We start from the raw sequence: 19,574 nt of genomic DNA on the forward strand, positions 1-19,574 counted from the left end.
TGAACTTTCTCTAGGAATTCCTCCCAGGATTCTTTCAGAAATACTTCGCATGGTTCCCTCACTGAATCCTGCTGGGATTCCTTAATTGGTTGTTCCCGGAATTCCTATAAGGATTTCTTTCGGGATTGATTCTGGCATTCATTCAGGTAGTACTACACAGATTGATTGAATAACTCCGTTAAAGATTCCTCCTGGATTTTTTTCAGGGATTTCTTTCCGGCATTTCTTCATTGACTTATCACATGATTTATGTAGAAATTTTTTCTGGGGTTTCTTCAAGGTTTCATCAGGGAATCTTTGCTGGATCCCTGCAGACATTTCCGCCGGGATTTCTTCATTGATTTCTCCTGTGATTTTCAAATAGATTTCTCTCTGCACTTATTCCGGAATTGCGTTTAGCGATTTCCTCTGGGATTCCTTTCGGGGGTCTTTCCGGGATTCCTTCATGAATCTTTTCCGGGTTTTATTTAGGGATTTAACTAGAGATTCCTCCAAGGATTTCTGCAGAATTTTGTTCAGGATTTCTCCCATTGATCCATTGATTCCTTAAGGGATTTCTTAGGGAATTCTTCATGGTTTCCTTTTCTGAATGCACCAATGACTACTCCCAGGATTCCTTCAAAAATTCCTCCCGGGATTCTTTCACAGAATATTCCAGGATTACATCACGGATTTCTTCAGTATTATTTCTGGGTTTTCTCCCGGGATTCCTGTGGAGATTTCTCCTGGACTGTGTTCAGGGATTCCTTCCGGGATTCGTTCTATTATTACACCTGAGATTTCTTCATTATGCTTGCCAATGTTTCCTTTAGAGATTCCTCCCGACATTCATTCAGAGATTACCTCACTTCTTGGATTGTTTTTTTTTTCAATTTCTTTCTGTGTTCTATCTGAGATTCCTTCATTGACGTCTCCCGTGTCTCCTTTAGGGCTTCCGTTAGGGATTCTTCTTTACTCCTTTCAGGGATTCCATCATTGGTTCTTCCCGAGTTTCCTTTCGTTATTTATTCCGGTATTTCTTAGGGATTCTCCCAGAGATTCTGTGAAGCATTCTATCAGGAATTCATTTCCGGGCATTTCTCCATAGACTCTTTTCGAGATTTCATAGGGATTGCTCCAGGGATGCCTCCTGAAATTTCTCAAAAGATTCCTTCAAGGATTCTCTCAGGGATTTCTCTCGGGGACTCCTACATTACTTCCTCTTGAGAGGAATTTCCTTCAGGGATGCTTTCAATCATGTTTTCGGGAATTTCCCCTTCACTTTCTCCAGAGATTTCTTCAAAATTGTTTCAGAGATCTCTTCCGGGATTCTTGCAAGGATTCCTCCTGGATATCAATCGGACTCCTTATGAGATTCATTCAAGAAAATTTCGGGGTTTCTTCAGGAATTTCTTTTGAAGTATTTTTGGGTTTTCTCTCGGGATTCTTGCAGGGAAATTTGCAGACATTTTTCCTGACATTCCTTCCGCGATTCTTGAGGGATTTCTTGATTAAGTACTACCAAAATTCTTTCATTGAGTACTCTCGGTGATCCTTATTTGATTGCTCTCGGTTTTTTTTTTTAAATTATTATTATTAATATTTATTAAAGACACTTAACCACTTATGTGGCATTCGTGTCTGGGGTTTTTTAAAAGGATTTTTCCAGACATTCTTTCAAGGGTATTTTAAAGGATTTCCTTTGAGAATCCTCTATGGATTTCTCCCGGAATCAATTCCGTCGTTCTTTCAAGTATAACTCCCGAAATTCACTTCCCAGACAACCAGCAATCGTATAAGATGTTGATTTTATTAGGGATTTCTCCTTGAATTTTTGAGATTCTTTCCTGGATAGCTTCCGGGATTCAGGGATGGGAACTTACTTACTTACTTTCAGTCCAAAGTTTTACTTTGTAGTTTTATCTAAAAAAAATGGTCTAACAAAGTAAGGGTCGCATACGTATGCTAAAATCGTGGCATAGTTATGAATGCGACTCTCCACGGAGTAAGCATAATTTGCATTCAACGTGTGGAGTGTCGCCTTCCTTGCTCTCTTACGGCTTCAATATGCGTGTGTGACCAGGGCCCTACATTTTCAATTTCAATTGAAATTTTCAGACGAAGTTTGTAAACAATGGATTCAATCGTCAATGGAAACAAGGCGCCGTCGTCGTCGCTCAGCCCGACTGTCATCGTCACCGATGAACAGGCGGTGCTGCGTCGTCGTAGACGCCGCTTTGTTTCGCACTCACAAGCTCACGCGCGCTCGTTGGACATCGAATGAATTTCTCTGTTATAACTCAATTAATGAGTGTAACAACCGGCAAATCTGTGTAATGTTAATGTATGCTATGCATATTTTACTGAAATAGTTCATTACCCATAAAAATATTAAGCAAACACACATTTTAGACAATTTGAAAATTTCAATTGAATCCCAGTCGGTGTGAAAATGAGCCGCCACCCAGGGGGGGAAGATGTACACGCGAGCGTTCGCGTATGAGTGAGAATTTTTTCGTTAGCAACGGAACAAGTTTACCCGAAGAGACCCGAAGTTGAGCCGAAATTTCTTATAGCAAACCGAGTCGGCTGCTGGTGAGTTTTCTTAAAACCTTGAAACATCACAGAAAAGTAGCAAACACCATCGATATTTGCTACCAGATCGCATCAGAGGGATGCTTGCTGGTAATTGCCCTACAATTTCCTAATTTATTTGCACATTTGAAGAAATTTTCTGTTTTATGGTGCAAAAAGTTTCCATAACAAATTCCAATCGTGAACCGAAAGAACAGAAAAAGAATAAGAAGCTCAGAAAATTCACCGAAAAACGGCAAAATTCACCAGCCGTCGGCCACGCACACGACCATACTATCTGTATACCCGTCTTACATATATCCTGGCCGCCACCCGTCGTTGCGTCGAAGAAAGTGACAAGAAGGGCGGCTGAAGCGAAGCCCATGCATGTTGTTTTGAATGTTCCCGTCGTCGGCGTCCGTCCGATGCTGATGGGCGCTCGCTTTCAGCGTCATGTTTTGGTTTCGACGATGTAGGCCCCTGTGTGTGACCTTTACTCTATTCGACGAACTTTTAGATAAAAGTGCAAGCTTAAAGTCCTCCATACACTGATTTTTTGTTGTCAGGCTTCGGAGCAGAGATGATAGCAAGTGAGTGTATCTGGGTACAAGTGAGTGTTTTCAACCCTGCTTGAGTATCAGTAGGTCGGCTTCAGAGGCACGTTCTCCTCCATTTGGGAAATTTGTGCCTGCTTGAGTATGAATAATGGCACGCTATAAAGTCAGTCTGTTTTCGCAGTGTGGCTGTTATGCGGTTACATTGGTCAATGAGACAAAATGACATGGTATTTTTTCATAAACTTGAAAATTTGATTCAAGTAGTGGAAAGTACTTGTGAATTGCTGTATCACGCCGGTTTGGCGAGTTCGATTTGGCTCAGAATTGAAAGAATGGTAGTTGATACACTGAACAACAACTTTGTAGAAGACCATATCATGATAGAACTCAATTCAGTTGCGGTTTCGGCCAACGAAAGCAGGATGAGGACATCCTCCTAAGTTTACTCTCGGTTGTTACATGCAGCACGTGTTTTTCGTTCGAAACTTGCGCATTAAATCATAGGCGGCTATGTTGTCCTGTATTTCCATTTCTCACGCACGTGAATGGGTATCAAGACAATGAAGAATTACAGAGCTGCCTATGATGTAGCGCGGAAGCTACGACCTTCAAACACGTGCTACACACTTAAAATAAATTACAGTATTCGGTGAAAAAAATCACCGAAACTGGTCTGTAAACAAGCAAACTACTGTATTACGGCGAAATCGATGAATTGCAGGAGAAAATTGGTGAAATCTTAGAAATCACCGAAGAACCGGTGAAATCCGACAAATTTACAGGAGACCTGTGAATATTTTACCGAACAGATCGGTGATGGAACTATTTTACCGTACTACTGTAAAATGCGTTTGACAGCCACGCCGGCAGCTTCGAGCACCAGTTCTATTAGAATTTGCGCATCATCTCCAAGCAAGACTCTCTTGTACAGTGGCAGCAAGTGTGGTTCCTGATCAGAAGGTCATGTATTCAATCCCATCATTGACGTTTTTTATGAAAATATTGTTTTTTGTGCTCGCATAAAATCGCCGTAAATTTGTAAAATTTACCGTACGTTCAGTGATACTGAGAATTCATTTATTAACAAACATACCGAACGTTCTGCGATTTTTACGGTAAATTTGTAAAAAGTACCGAACGTTCCGGTAATTTTGACAGATGCATTTTCCTGAGATTCGCAGTACGTTCGGTGGTTTGAAAAATCACCGAACTTTTTACCGTACGTTCAGCTGTTGAGATTACGGTCAAATTTTACCGTAATCCGTCATTTTTTCTAAGTGTGTACATATAACAACCGAGAGTAAACTGGGGAAGATGTCCTCATCCTGCTTTTGTTGGCCGAAACCGAAACCACATTAAGTTTTATCATGATATGGTCTTCTACAAAGTTGTTCTTTAGGGTATCAACTACCATTCTTTCAATTCTTAGTCAAATCGAACTCGCCAAACCGGCGTGCTGAATGAGGGACTAGAGGTCATATAATTTCCCATATATTTGGACTGAACATCCCATACAAACCTTCAACTCGTTTGCGCCAGCTCAATTTTCAACCGATTGAGCTGAATATTTCACAGATTGTTCTTCTCATCCAAATGCACGATTCTAGAGGGTGCCTCGTGGAAGTTTTCGACATTTTTGTATTTGGGCCAGTCTATTTCTGATGTTCCCCGATATTGACTTGTACCAGCAAAATATGTAAATGTCACAAATATGCAGTTATGGGCAGTAGCAATCCCTCGATATTACTAGGAAACCATACTTAATGCAATACCTTCTTTCTGCAGCTTGTTTAAGTTGACTATTCATTTCATTCCAACATAACATTTTCCTTCAGTAGGAAGTAAAGTATTGGTTAGATTGATCAGCCTGAGATTGAAAATCCAAGCTATAAATCCAAGTAAAACAAATTTGGTAGAATTTTGGAAAGGTACCAAAGGTAGATGGAAATCATTTGACCAACATCAAACTTTCTTTTCGATTTGGAGCTCCAAAAAATAATAGGACGCTCAAATAGTTCGTGACAAAGAGAAGTCTGTTATCGCTGCGAAATCTTCAAACCACCTCACAATTAAAGTTCAATAAAGTTGCATCAAAAAGCAACATTTATTCGCCGCATATTTTGTTGGTCCTTTCCCGAGCCAGACAATGTGTTCGCTTATTCCTTTCCAAGCGGACGCGCTAAACACGCCCGTCGGAAATACAATTGGAATTTAATCCATGTAGCGACACCATTCTGCTGCAGCATTTCCGGGATTAGCCCGGCAACACTGTTGTTGGTAGGACGGTTATCTGTTGTGGTGACGGTGGAATTTTGGAAGCGTACGAATTTCACTAAATTGAAGCTCCGAAATTCGAACCAAATATTTATGAGCCCAATTGAAATCGTATTTCTGATGGTACACTGCACACATTGAAACCCATCTGATTGGCCTTTTGTAACCGATGGTATTCTAATTGTTTCCATTGAGATTGGCGCTTTTGTGGAGATGAAAGCTTAACACTTTTTACTGGGTTTCAATTACAGAGTCGGAGCTAAATATATTCCGAAAATGTAAGTTGTTGGTCATGGATAATGCCACTGTTGAACCACAAGGCAATTATCTGGTTGAATATTTATAACCACAGCCATCAATTCAGTATTACAATAGCCCGAAGGGCAATCTATTGATAGCATCCTAATGATCTTGTTTTTCTCGTTTCCATTTCAGGATTTTCATCGAAAACATGACTATGAAAAATTGCTTTTCAAATCGGTGAGTATTCAACTCCCAAAGCCCCCCTTTTTAAGGCTTTTTTCTTTGGTTCTGCTTCATTTCCATCAACAACTTCGTGGACAGCATTGTTATCACCAAGTCCGGTCTATCATCCATCCCAACTATCGTAAAAAGCAAGCCACGATGCCATCTGCTAACGTGTGGAGATTTATTGTCCTTGCCAGCTATAATCAGAAAAAATCTGTCTATTTTCCTGCGACCTTCTCAGGTCCAACCATACACCCTCTGTCGTCGAAAGGGTATGAAGTCTGTCTATACGTACGTACCTCGGGCATTTGTCCATCCATCCCTGATTCATGACGAAGTGTCGTTCTTTTTTTATTTCATTTTTATCTTCTCACATTGTGCGATGGGTCCTGGCACTAGTTCTCCACCTTAGCATCAACCTCAACCTCATCATTTGTATGACTGAGTTGCTGCCGTTTGGGGAGTATCAGTAGCAGCCGCAGCAGCAGTTGCAACGTGGTGACAGTTTGCGTCATTTTTCAAACAACCGCACCGATCCATCCATTCATCTTTTGCCATCCTTCTGCTTTTGTGTGGTCCCAGCCAGCCGATGATGCGACGCGACGTATGTTTCGAGAGGGTGGTAGGTCCCAGGTCATGTCACTTTGTGACGTGTTTTTCATGTTGATTCAGTTCGAAGTCTCCGGGTTCCCTGCGGGCTAGAATACAGCAGCAGCATAACAGGGTCGAAAACAATTGTGTCCCATAAGAAGGATTATATAGCGACCTTTGGGTGGAGCTGTACTATACGTACGTAACTACCCAGAATGGAAATGGAAACAAGTAGAGGAACAAACAAGCTTTCAGGCATATGGTTTGGAAATCTTGATTTCACTTGGTTTTGTGATTTTCTGTCGGTTTGATTTTCTTCGGAGGTTTTCAACCTCTGGGATATTGATAAAGTGAATTTATCAATTCGTGTTGCAATAACTGTAAGCAACGAGATATCGAAGCTTACAAAGTGGAGTTGGAGTTCTATTGACATTGCGGTTATCAGCAATTAGGAGTTACCGAATGCGATTAGACTAATTATAACTGGTTTCAAACAATATGAGTCTACGTCTCGTTAATAACTTAACGCTAAACCACTTGGTTCGCGACAACAACTGTTCAACCTTGGTCACACTCCACATACATTTCGCTCAACACCTGCTTGTAGCATCCTTGCAAATATCCCGACAAAATTATCTGAAGAAATTCATATTCAGGAAAATCCCGGAAAATATCCATGGACAAATATCGGAAGGTATCAAGAAAGGAATTGCTCGAAGAATTTCCAGGAATATCCTTGAAAGAATCTCAAGAGGAGTTCCTGAGAGAATCCTGGAGGAACTCGAATTCTAAGGAATTTCTGGAGGAATACCGGAAAAAATCCCGGGAGAAATCTGTAGAGGAATCCCGAAGTGTATCCTTAAAATACATTCATCCAGGGGATATCCCCAAAGAAATCCCGGGAAGAATTAACGAAGGAATCCCGGTAGGACTCAATGTCTTCATTCCTGGGAGAACTCAAAAAAGATTATTGTTAGGACTCAAACAAGAAATCCCTGAAAAAAATCGCTAAAGGAGTCCCTGGAGTAATGCCTGCAGAGATCTCTAAAGTGATCCCGGGAAATCCCCTCAGGGATCTTGGGAGGAACCCCTGAATAAATCCTTGGAGTATTTATTTAAAAAAAAATCCCGTGAGGAATCCCGAAGAAATACCGGGATAACTTCCTAAAGAAAACCCGGGAATAATCAATGAATGAATCAGGAAATCACTTCTAATGGCAACCCTGAAAAGATTCAGGAGTAATCCCCAACGAAAGTCCTAAAGGAGACTCGGGAGATCAGAGATCCCTTCGGGTATTCCAGATAGGATCCTTTAGTAATTCCTCTGGGGATTACTTTATCTAGGGATGTTTTACTGGATAATCCCTTAAGGAATTATCCAGTGATTCGTTCTGAACTTCCTCCAAACATTCCTTCAGGAACTCCCAAAATAACTTCTTTGGGAATTCCACAATGAATCATGCATTCTTTATTCGATTTCCAAGGGAATTCCAGAAATTCTTTCAGGGACTCCTCTAGGGACTCGTTCAGGAATTCCTGAAAAGATTCCAGCGGAATCTCTTCTTGGTATTACTGCAGCATTGTTTTCTGGAATTCCTTCAGGAATTCTTTTTTGCAATTACTTAAAGAATTCCTCCTGGAATTTCTCCTTGGGATTTTACCTGGGATTTCATCTTTAACCTTAAAGGATGTGGACAACTTTTTTGCATAGTTATACTTATAGCTTTCGACACAGTGGGTGGATTTTCAAAACCAAAATGTTTTTATCAAGGGGATTAGTTGTGCTATCTTATGCATATATGGAGATTATGTTATGCTAGAACATTTTGGAGATATAGCTGCAAATGTAGTGTACACCACTTGTTATTCGCTCGATTTCGGGTAATATATCTATGCAAATGTGATATATGTTAGTGAAAATAGCCCAAAGCTCCTTCTTTGGGTTGTACAGGGGATACTCAAAATAACTGGGACAGGTAAAATTTTCACTTTTCAAAAAATGTTCAACTCGCTGTAACTTTTCGAAAAGGGCATCAAATATTCTCAAATTTTTACTGTAAGTTCATCAACTAGTTGTGTATCAGTGGTCAAAATTTGGAAAAGATCGGACCATTTTACATAAAGTTATAAAGGTTCTAGAAAAAGGTGTAATTATCCGATAGTCAACTTTGAGCTGTTATATCTCCGGATTCAATGATCCGAATGCAATGAAATTTTGATCATTTTTGACTTATATAATGAGCTATTAAAAACATTTAACTAAACTTAAAGTTCTTCACGCGAAAGAAAATTATTTCGATTAGTTATTTTTTTCTAATATAACACCAATTTATCCAAAACTTCATCATCGTTTCAAAATTCAAGATAGTAATTATAGTTCATTTACATTCCCTCTAATTGAATTGAATATGTTTATGTTTCAAAGGAAAGCAACCAAATAGCCGGCATTAAATTGAAAAAGTAATGGGATGCATATGAAAAATAGATAAATTTACTGAAAAAACATGGAAAAAATGAAATTGCCATAACTTTTTTTCTTATTAATAATTTCAAATTAAGTCAATTGTTTTTTAAAGTTCATTATGTAAGTCATAAATGATCAAAATTTCATTGCTTTCGGTTCATTGAATCCGGAGATATAACAGCTCAAAGTTGGCTATCGATTAATTATACCTTTTTTCTAGAATCTTTATAACTTCGTGTAGAATGGACCAATCTTTTCCAAATTTCAACCACTGATACACAACTAGTTGATGAACTTACAGTAAAAATTTGAGAATATTTGATGCCCTTTTCGAAAAGTTACAGCGAGTTGAACATTTTTTGAAAAGTAAAAATTCTACCTGTCCCAGTTATTTTGAGTATCCCCTGTAGCTGTTAGATAGAAATGAGTTATGTCATTTTACAGCTGTAACATAGATCCCCAGGTTTTCCAAATCGTCCAGAAGTTTTGAACTCTGTCTACTGAATACAAATAGTTATGTTTACTTTTTAAATCACTTGATCTTGAAGAATTACATTCAAATATACATTTTATAACATGGAATGATGTTAGTCATGGCAACTTAAAAAAGCTCTGAAGTTATATTGTTGAACTCATCATCTATGTCTACTAAAACACACTACACCAAGTTTGGAACGTGCAGGATGCCTTGTTACGAGTATAGATCTGAAGGCCTTAACCACATAATACTGAAAGGTGACCTCAGATATCCCTGATGATCTGGAAACTTCTTTCCCATGGCTTGCACTATGTGTATACATCAAATGGGCTAAACCTTATGTTTGTTCACTTCTGTTGGTACACCATTTCAAATTCAAACCATATTTCGCAACTTCGGAATAGTTCGGATGATCCAGGATGCCTCTATGATGTGTATACAAGTAACATATGATTCAACTGATCTTCTATGACTACCAAAACGCACTATACTAAGTTTGAAATGCAATCGATGCGTTATTACCGGTGTAGATATAAAGTCCTTAACTCCAGAATGATTTGGATGGCCTAAGGTATCGCCATTGATGTGCAGTAAGGTGGCCCACACTTATATGAAAAACAAAAATATCGAAAAATGTCAAGTCTTACCTCCTAAATCAGTTGTTTTGGACTCCCAGAAACTACGTTCAAAATTTGAGCAAAATCGGTTGAGCCTAAGGGGGCGCTCAAAACGCTTGAAGTTTGTATGGGAAAACTTGGCTAAATGTATGCAGAAATTTTAAGTTTTCGAATTTTACCGCTAGGTGGCGCTGTAAGCGTTCAATAATCAAACCCTTTGGTATTATTGTAGGTGACTATATGCCAAAGAACTTTGTCGAAGACCGCGAAGTGATCCGACGTCTGTGAAGAAAGTTATACCCTAGGAAAAGTGAGGATAAACTTTATTGTTATTTTTCCAAAACATGTAAAGGAATAATATCAATAATGAAATCTCAATACTTTGCCTCACTTTGCCTAGGGTATAACTTTTTTCACAGCCGTCGGATCACTTCGCGGTCTTCGACAAAGTTCTTTGGCATATAGTCACCTACAATAATACCAAAGGGTTTATTTATGGAACACTCACAGCGCCACCTATCGGCAAAATTCGAAAACTTCAAATTTCTGCATACATTTGACCAAGTTTTCTCATACAAACTTCAAGCGTTTTGAGCGTCCCCTTAGGCTCAACCGATATTGCTCAAATTTTGAAAGTAGCTTCTGGGAGTCCAAAACAACTGATTTAGGAGGTAAGACTTGACATTTTTCGAAATTTTTGTTTTTCATATAAGTGTGGGCCACCCTAATGTGCAGTTTTTTTTTTTTTGTTCTTTCGTCAGGCTAAGAACATGGGTTGGTCCATCTTGCCTATTGATGTGCAGTTAGTCTTTCATACTCTGATTTACATGTATGGATCTAATGAAATTAGTTCTGACATGCATACATTAGTTTGATATACTATTACAGGTAAAGGCCTTACAATCACAACTTCAGAGCTTTTTCAAGTTGCCTAGAACATCACCAGGTCATGACTAAAAGCATTTCATGTTTTAAAATGTATATTTGAATGTAATTCTCAAGATCAAGTGATTTAAAAAGTAAACATAACTATTTGTTTTCAGTAGACAGAGTTGAAAACTTCTGGACGTTTTGGATAACCTGGGGATCTATGTTACAGCTGTAAAAGGACATAACTCATTTCTATCTAACAGCTACAACCCAAATAAGGAGCTTTGGGCAATTTTCACTAACATATATCACATTTGCATAGAAATATTACCCAAAATCGAGCGAATAACAGGTGGTGTACACTACATTTGCAGCTATATCTCCAAAATGTTCTAGCATAACATAATCTCCATATATGCATATGATAGCACAACTATTCCCCTTGATAAAAACATTTCGGTTTTGAAAATCCACCCACTGTGTAAAAAGCTATAAGTATAACTATGCAAAAAAGTTGTCCACATCTTTTAAGGGTTAAGAGTGTCCCCAGGAATGCTTTCAGGAATTCATCTAGAGATTTTTTTTCAGAAGTTCATCCAGTGATTCGTTCTGAACTTAGCTTAGCTTAGCTTAGACTGACTGCACATATCTATGGTTGCTACTCCGTGATTGACCCGAACCAATGACAGTTGCACAATGAATCAACTGAATAATTGACTGGGAGTGGTCAACATTCTCACTGTGCACGCTTCAGAGGCTCTCTTTAACGATACGGTAACGGCGCCGGCCACGTCCTTGCAGTCAGGTTGAAAGAGAGAAGGAATGTTAATAGCAACTTTTGTTATTTGAAAGTTGGCGTTCACCCAGTGATTCGTTCTGAACTTCTTCCAAACATTCCTTCAGGAACTCTTCTTGGTATCGCTTCACCATTTTTATAGGATTCCTTCAGGAATTACTCTTCAAGAGATTTCTTGAGAAATTCTTTCGAGAAGTCTTCCGAAAATCTTATAATTACTTCAAGAATTCCATCTGGAATTTCTTTCAGAAAGGCTCTAGGGATTCATCCTGATTTGTTTCGACGAGTAATTAGCGAAATTACTAAATGAATTCTTCGAACAATTGCTAATAGATTATGTGTAAAAACTTCAGTAAAATGTAAAAGTCGTAAGGAAGGATTTGCTGGAGAAATTCCTAACAGATTTTTTCAGCGAAAATCTAAAAGAAATCTTCCGAGGAACAACTGCAGGAGATTTTCAAGCAATTTCTTGACAATGTGCTGGATGAATATTTCTAACAGTTCATAAATTAATTCTGGGAGAAACCATTCAAGAGTTTCATTATAAAAATGCCTAACGAAATTCCTCTAAGATTTCTTGTAGTAACTCCTCCAAGAATTCGTGGAAGAACCAATGGAGAAACCAATGGAAGAACCAATGGAGAAGATTTGAAGCAATTCTTCGAGAATTTTTGGAAGTAATCTTCATATTAATTACTGGAGAGATGCTCAAAGGAACTCACAGAGGATCTTTTGCAGCAATCTTTGAAAAAATCTTCGGTGAAATCTATGGAGAAATTGTCTTTATGAAATCCATAAGAGTTGGATGAATTCCTTGAAAATTCTCATGAGAAACCCATGGAGAAAGTCTTCTGTCGGGGTACAAACCCACTGTGACCGTTTATTGGTCTATTATGGTGAACCTCGGAGTAGCTCCATGAACAATTATTGATAAAACTCTGAGGAGTTTTTTCAGAAATTCATCGTGAAATAATTGGACGAAATCGTGGTAAATTGGTGAAAGTTTACTTGGAGAAATTCTTAAACAAATGCGTGTAGGAATTGTTAAAAGAATTCTCGAAACAAATCAAGATGGGATCCTTGAAGAAATGTCAGGTTCACCTAAATTTCTGGAAGTCTTCGGGTAAAGAAATCTAGGTGGTATGCCTCAAAATGTTTTGAGTAGTTACATGCAGATTTTTTTTTTTTTAAGAATTTTTGGGGGAATCTTTAGAAAAAGATATTTTAGATACTCTTTACTGGAAAATTTTTCTGGATTACTTCCATGGACATCGCCAGAATACCTTTGAGGATTTATCAAAATAAATTCTGGAATGTTAACAGTAAGAAAATTCCCGCAGGAGTTCTTAGAATGATTTCAGCAAGAATTCCTCAAAAGATTCCTCTTATACTCCTTCAAAAAGGCCTTCCTGTACATAGATTTTTTTTTTGAAAAATAATCCACAAATACTTTCAGAAATTTTCCCATGAATTTTCATTGTCATTTCTTCAGGAGTTTCTCAAGAAACTTATCAAAAGATTCATCTTGAAACTGATTCAATGGGTTTCCTTAGAAATTTCTTATCGAAATACACGTTAATATATAAAAAAGAGAAATTTCTTCCGATTTTTTCTGAGATTGCTCTAGAGATTCTTTAAAGAAAATCTTTCATGGATTCAAACCTAAGTCCATGCTTGTATTCCTTCATGTATTTTTACAAAAATTCTGAAGGAATTTCTCCAGAAATATTGTTAAATTTTATGCAGGACCTTTTCTTTGAGATTCCTCTAAAAATGCTTTTAGAAATTTTTGATGAAATTCTACTAAGAATTTCTCCGGAAACTCCTCCAAACGATTGTTCAAAAGATGCAATTTCAAGCGAATTTTTCATAATGATTCGGAGATTCTTTCAAAAATGTCTCTAGGGTTTTCCTTTGGAAACTCAGAACTTTTTTCAGAAATTTTTGCTTTCGTTCTCCAGAAGTACATTTAGGTATTACTTCATTTATTCAGGAATTTTCTCGAGCATTTATTTGGAAATTCCTCGAGAAAATTGTCAATAGATTTCTCTGGAAGTTACTGCAGATGTTTCTCTACTGGTTCCTGCAGTTATTTCTCCAGGCATTGCTTTGAACTTATTCAGACCTTCAGAGAATTTTTCAGGTTTTTTCCCCAAAGATTTTGTTTTTTTTTTAGATTATGTTTCTATGAATACCTGCAAAGGGTTCTTCTGTTCTTTGAGGCATTATTTCAAAGTTTTCTTCAGAAAATCATTTGTATTATTCCATCACTGGTTTCCTAAAGAGTACATCCAGGTTTTATTTTAATGTTAAACCGGATTTTCTTCCAAACTTTCTGCAGGTAATTATATGAAGAATTTTGTGTACAAAACCCTTAAGAAATTGTATGGATTTTTTCTGAATTGTCTCTTCGAATTCTAACAAGAATTCCTTCGAAAACTCCTACAGGGACCCCTTAGAAATTAATTGGATGATATCTTCAATAATTCCACCAGAACCTTTGACTAAGATTTCTGCATACATTTTTTTTAAGATTCCCACAGCAATTCCTCTATGGATTTTTTAGGAATCTCTCCAGAAGTTTCTTAAGCATTTTTCCCTTGAAATTACTTGCAGAGTTCCTGCATTAGTCTCTCATTTTTTTTCTAAGAATTAGGAAGGTATGTTAAGGTATTTCTTCAGATAACATCCTAGGTATTATCCTCCGCATTCATCCAGGAATTGTTCAAATGATAACTTCCTCCATGAAAAATCAAGACTTCTTCTTGGAGTTTTCCAAGATATCTCCCGGAGTTTTTAAGGGATTTTTTATGGCATCGTTGGATTTCTTACAAATTCCTTCAGGGATTTCTAAGATATTCCCTCAGGTACATCTAAGAAAATTCTTAAGGAATTCCTTGAAAAATTTAACAGTGATTTTTGTACCATTTCTGGAAAAACTTTTCATTTCACTAGTCATTTCAAAGTCAAGGGATCTCTTAAGACATCGCAAGAAATATTTCTGGTGGGACCATAGGAGCAATTTTTTTTAATATTCTTGTTGAATTTCAGCAGAAATAACTGAGGAATTTCTCTAAGTATAAACCCAAGAATTTCCAAAGTAATCCCTGTAGGATTTGTAAAGAAATTCTTGGACAAATTTCTGAAAAACTCCATAGATAAACATTTTGAAGAAATCCCTTTCTGAAATTTCTGAAGCAATCCCTAATATTCTGAATAAGTCTCTGAAGATAAATATATTTCATCAAAAAAAAATTCAAAATGAATCCCATCAGGATTTCTTAGAGGGAATTTCTGAAGAAATTTCAGTAGAATCCCTGTAGCAATTTAGAATGTACTTTCTAATGAATCTCTTTCGGAATATTCGAAGAAATCTCTGGAAAAATTTTGAAGAAATCTGAAGAGGAATATCTCAAGCACTACATGGAGAAATTTCTCGGGAAACCTTTGGTTGATGTACTAGAAAAAGAATACTGAGGAATTTATAGGAAATTTAAATTTTCAATTGAATCCCTAGAAAATTTTCTTAAAAAAATCTCAGTGAGTAAATTGGAGTACCCACGATGTCACCGCAGTGGTTTGAAGTTACATAATGTTCGTATTATTATTTAGGCCTCATGCTCATTTTAGTTCACTTCAACCTTTGTATGTATTTACGATTCCAACCCCATACTTCTGAAAATCCTTCCCCTAATCCTCCTCAACCGATCTGCATTGAATGCCCCATCAAATGCTGGATATTAATGCCACTGCAGCGATGACGGCACCATCAATTTTCATTTCTTTTCGACACTCCTTTTGCGGCGGCGGCAGCGGCGATGTCCTTCACAAGCGAAAAGCGTCAATTTGGCAAAAGCTTCAACAGCAACTTCCAATTTCTGCTTGGGTCAGGATTTTCCGAAATCACATCCACCTCGTCGTCGTAGTCATCATCCGATCCAACTCCGATAATAGGGCATCGAAATAGGTTGGTAGCGAAAACGGGGCGGAACGAGCACAAACAACGTTGAAGTGCCGTAAATTTTGCTAATCCGATATAACCGGTCCGGATTGGAGCCCAGCTGCAGACCGACCGGCGCGGCGCGGCGTTTGTTGGTCAGTCGAAGGAGGAGGACGAGGGATGAAAAGGTCAGTCCCCGAGTAGGGTGGTTGTCAATTATTAAAAGTCAATAAAAGCAGCTTTTCATTTTCCGTCGACCCTTGTTTCGGCAGTCTGTCAGTCAGTCAGTCAGCCAGCAGCCGAACTGTGGGTGGCAGCTATCAGGTCCAGGTTCAGGTGTGGGTCGAGTGATGGATCATCATTTTCGGAGTTCTGTTTGACCGTCGCCGGCCACTTTTGGTTTGTTTGATGGTCGGTCGGTCGGAATCTCCATAAAATCGAAAATCCACCCAGTCCGGGTGGCCCGGGTGGGTTGATTTTGTGCGGATATCATAACAGGTTGTTTTACGACCCGAGAAAACTCTGTTGTTTATTGAGGGGCTCTGTGATTTAGTGATTTCCGCTTCTGTTTTATGATTATGGAGAAAGGAAAAAACGTTATGACTTGAATGTTTCACGTCTAATATGGGGCTTCGGTCGGTTTTGGGAAACCGATGCTAAAAGTGTGAATAACGATTCGGTCCTAATAATATGGCTCAAGTTTCTGATTTGGTTTCATTTGCTTTATTTAGCGAGAGATCCTTCTCTCAGGTACACCCATATATTATCTTCGAGAAATAATCGGTTCTGATTTCCAGTGTTTCATTCAGGAAAACCGGTATCTCCGGTAATCGGATAAGGATACCTCCGTCTGAGTAGAAGCCCATTGGACCAGGGCTCACAATCAAGGTTAATCAGTCTGGCTGGGTTGGGATCCACCACTCAGCCGCACCGCCAGGAAAGCAAGAAAGGGAGATTACATCGTAATGGCAGTAATTTGGAACGGATACAAAAGGGGCAACGGATAACCGGCTTTCTTGGGAAAGGCAGCTCCAAATTGGATTTGTTGTGTTGAATAATGGATTCACTAAGCAGATGGATGTCTAGCTGGTGGCAATGGACGAAGAAGGAGAAAATCAATCTTGTCCCCGAGAAGGTGGGAGTTCCATAAATTAGCGATAAATTAGCACAACTAGGGAACCGAACCAGTTGATAACTGGTGAGGAAAGGTTCACTGTTGTACCAGGGTTTAAAGTTACATTTTGCAAATTTGAAGTCTTATAAACACAAAACCATGAATCTTCTCAGTATCCAATCTACGAAGAGTATCGTTGTGTTCTCCGACTCACTAACCCACGGCCATTGCGCCCAGCCCTAAGTATATCCGGGACACGCACTCACGATGACTCGCATTGGGGATTCAACCATGCCACCTTGGTTGGCTGGCGCTTTTTTTTTCTTCTATCTAAACCATAGAGGGAAAATCTGCTTAACAGACAATCGAACAGCAAGGTCCAGATAATGTGGGATTAAGGCTGTCTTCTACATCAAAAGTAAAAGCCAGGACTACTCTCTCCTCCACCCACTAAACAAATTTCCTATGGTCGCCAAACCCGTTCCTCCGGAATCACCAAGAAGGCATTGCTTCAGAGAGGGGCTAGTGCAGCAATGAACATCGATGACTTGCTTTGGAGATTACAGTACGGTACGTATCACGGTAGCATGCTGGCGCTTAGCCAGTTTCCCGACTGGCCCACACCACTCCATTTGTCCTCGGAGGGCGGGCAGGGTCAACCCCACGTGCGAGACCAACTGTTTTGCAGACATCGTGCGCTGATGCCCACGTGCAACCAGATCTGGCCTGCCGAAGGCAATGTTATCCCTACCCTGCACGCCCTATCAGCTGTACCAGAAGGTTGCTGACAGAAGGGTCTCCACCTGCCCCGGCTCTTACCGGGGACCCATTTCCAATAGTGGGCTCAGATCCAACCCAGTAGACCGACGCCACGACAGCAACGCCTCCAGAACTTCCTCTCCTTAATAGCTGTATGGCTCAATTTCGACCGCAGGGAACCGACATGACCTACGAAGCTGACTCCGAACCCCTGGACCAACTCCTGTACCGCATCTGAACTAGTCATTCTCCGAGTCCACGTGCCATCTCCTCTGTAGCTCCAAGACGATCCGGGTGATAGCCGTTGAAACGGCATTCCAGCCAAACTCATCCCTACACATCCTCTGGACAAGATTGTCCGGAGTTGTGTCCTCCCCGCATGTGGCAAGCATTGCGCGAAAACGCGGGCTTACGAACAAAACGTGTTCAGCTGTTTCGTCTAAACCAGCACAAACAGGGAATTCGGGAGAACCCACATGCTCGAAACAATGTAGATACTGTCGGGAGCAACCATGGCCTGAAAGGACCTGTGTCAGGTGGAATGTTTCTTCCCCATGGCACCTATGATTCCAACTATCCACTCTCGGTATCAACCTATGGGTCCACCTTCCTTTGGTGGAACTGTCCCACGCGCGCTGCCATTTGACCATGGCAAAGCCCATCCTGGCAGTCCTGCGTATGCCTCTTGTGCTGCGCATTTCGAAGCACTCCATGTCCTCACTGATAAGGATGCCGATAGGCATCATACCAGTTGTGTGACACGGTACAGCACGGCACATAAGCCTGTAAGTACTTTCCAGCTTCCGTCGGTAGCACTTAGTACTTAGCGCAGGGCCGCCATACCTTAGTATGGACGTAGCGACACTAGCCAGAAGCATACGCTTACTGGCGTACACCGCAGAGCTATTTATAAGACATCATCCGGGACAGTGCCGCAATAGCTGTGGAGGCTCTTTTACAGGCATAATCAACGTCGCAACCGAAGGTAAGCTTGTCGTCGATAATCACGCCCAAGTGTTTGACGAAGCGCTTCGACGGAATTGTGCACTCGCCTACACTGATCACCACCTGCTGCTCCAACTTCCGGTCACTTCATCTCGTCTTGTGGTGAGCTAACTCCAGTTTCCAGGACCGCATCCACGCCTCCACAGCCTTGATCGAGTGGTTGGTAGTCAACTTCACCTCTTCGAGCGTAATATCGTCGGCAAATCCGACAATCTCCACTCCCACTAGGAACTCCAACCCCAACACCTCGTCGTACATGACATTTCATAACACCGGACCTAGGATAGAACCTTGCGGGACTCCTGAGGATATGTGAAAGCACTTCCGACTCACCTCTGTGTCGTTAACTAGTACTCAATTCTGGAAGTAGCTTCCGAGAATCTCTTACAGATACCCCGGTATCCCCAGACGCAAGAGCGCATTGGCAATAGCTAGCCAGCTGGCGCTATTAAACGCATTCCTTACATCCAGAGTCACTACTGCGCAGTAGCGAATCCCCTTTCCCTTAGGCTCAAGTGCTTTCTCGGCGGTTTCTGTAACCGACAAGATAGCGTCTACGGTCGACCTCCCCTTCCGGAAGCCGTACCTCAACATCTTTTCGAGCACCTTCCCCGCTGTGTCGATCAAGCATATTGGTCTATATGCCAACGGGTCTCCGGGTGGTTTCCCCGCTATTGGCAATAGAACCAGGCTCTGCCTCTTCCATACATCTGGGAAAACTCCCTCGTCCAGGCATTTCTGCATAGCAGACCTGAACATCTCGGGAGCCTCTGCAATAGCTACTTAGGCCAGATTCGCGGACCTGGGGCCTTACCTACGCTCAGGGACTTTGCTATCCCCGCAAATTCCTCATGGGTGACCGTCTCCTCATCGCCAGCCCCAGTCCCCAGCTATCCTACGAGAGGAGGCCAAAGACTAGGATCATGATGCGGGAAAAACTCCTCGATGATATCCTCCAACATCTCTGGAGACTGCTCCGTAGGAGCCATTACACCTCTTGTATTGGCCATCACGATCCTATAGGCATCACCCCACAGGTTCGCATTGGCATGGCACTCTTACAGGGACCCTCAAAGCTGGCTTTTTGC

General features: G+C 40.3%; 1 protein-coding gene across 3 annotated transcripts in view; it reads left to right on the forward strand.

Moving 5' to 3' along the window:
* LOC115257546 (uncharacterized) overlaps nucleotides 1-19,574 on the forward strand; it is a 380,825-nt gene that overhangs the window by 272,874 nt on the left and 88,377 nt on the right. For all 3 annotated transcript variants that reach the window (XR_009999519.1, XM_062861131.1, XM_062861132.1), the window contains one exon: nucleotides 5,820-5,864. The gene's annotated coding sequence lies outside the window, so the exon portion shown is untranslated. The remainder of the gene's footprint in view (nucleotides 1-5,819; nucleotides 5,865-19,574) is intronic.

Source organism: Aedes albopictus, chromosome 3 (genome assembly GCF_035046485.1).
Source record: "Aedes albopictus strain Foshan chromosome 3, AalbF5, whole genome shotgun sequence".
NCBI lineage: Eukaryota > Metazoa > Arthropoda > Insecta > Diptera > Culicidae > Aedes > Aedes albopictus.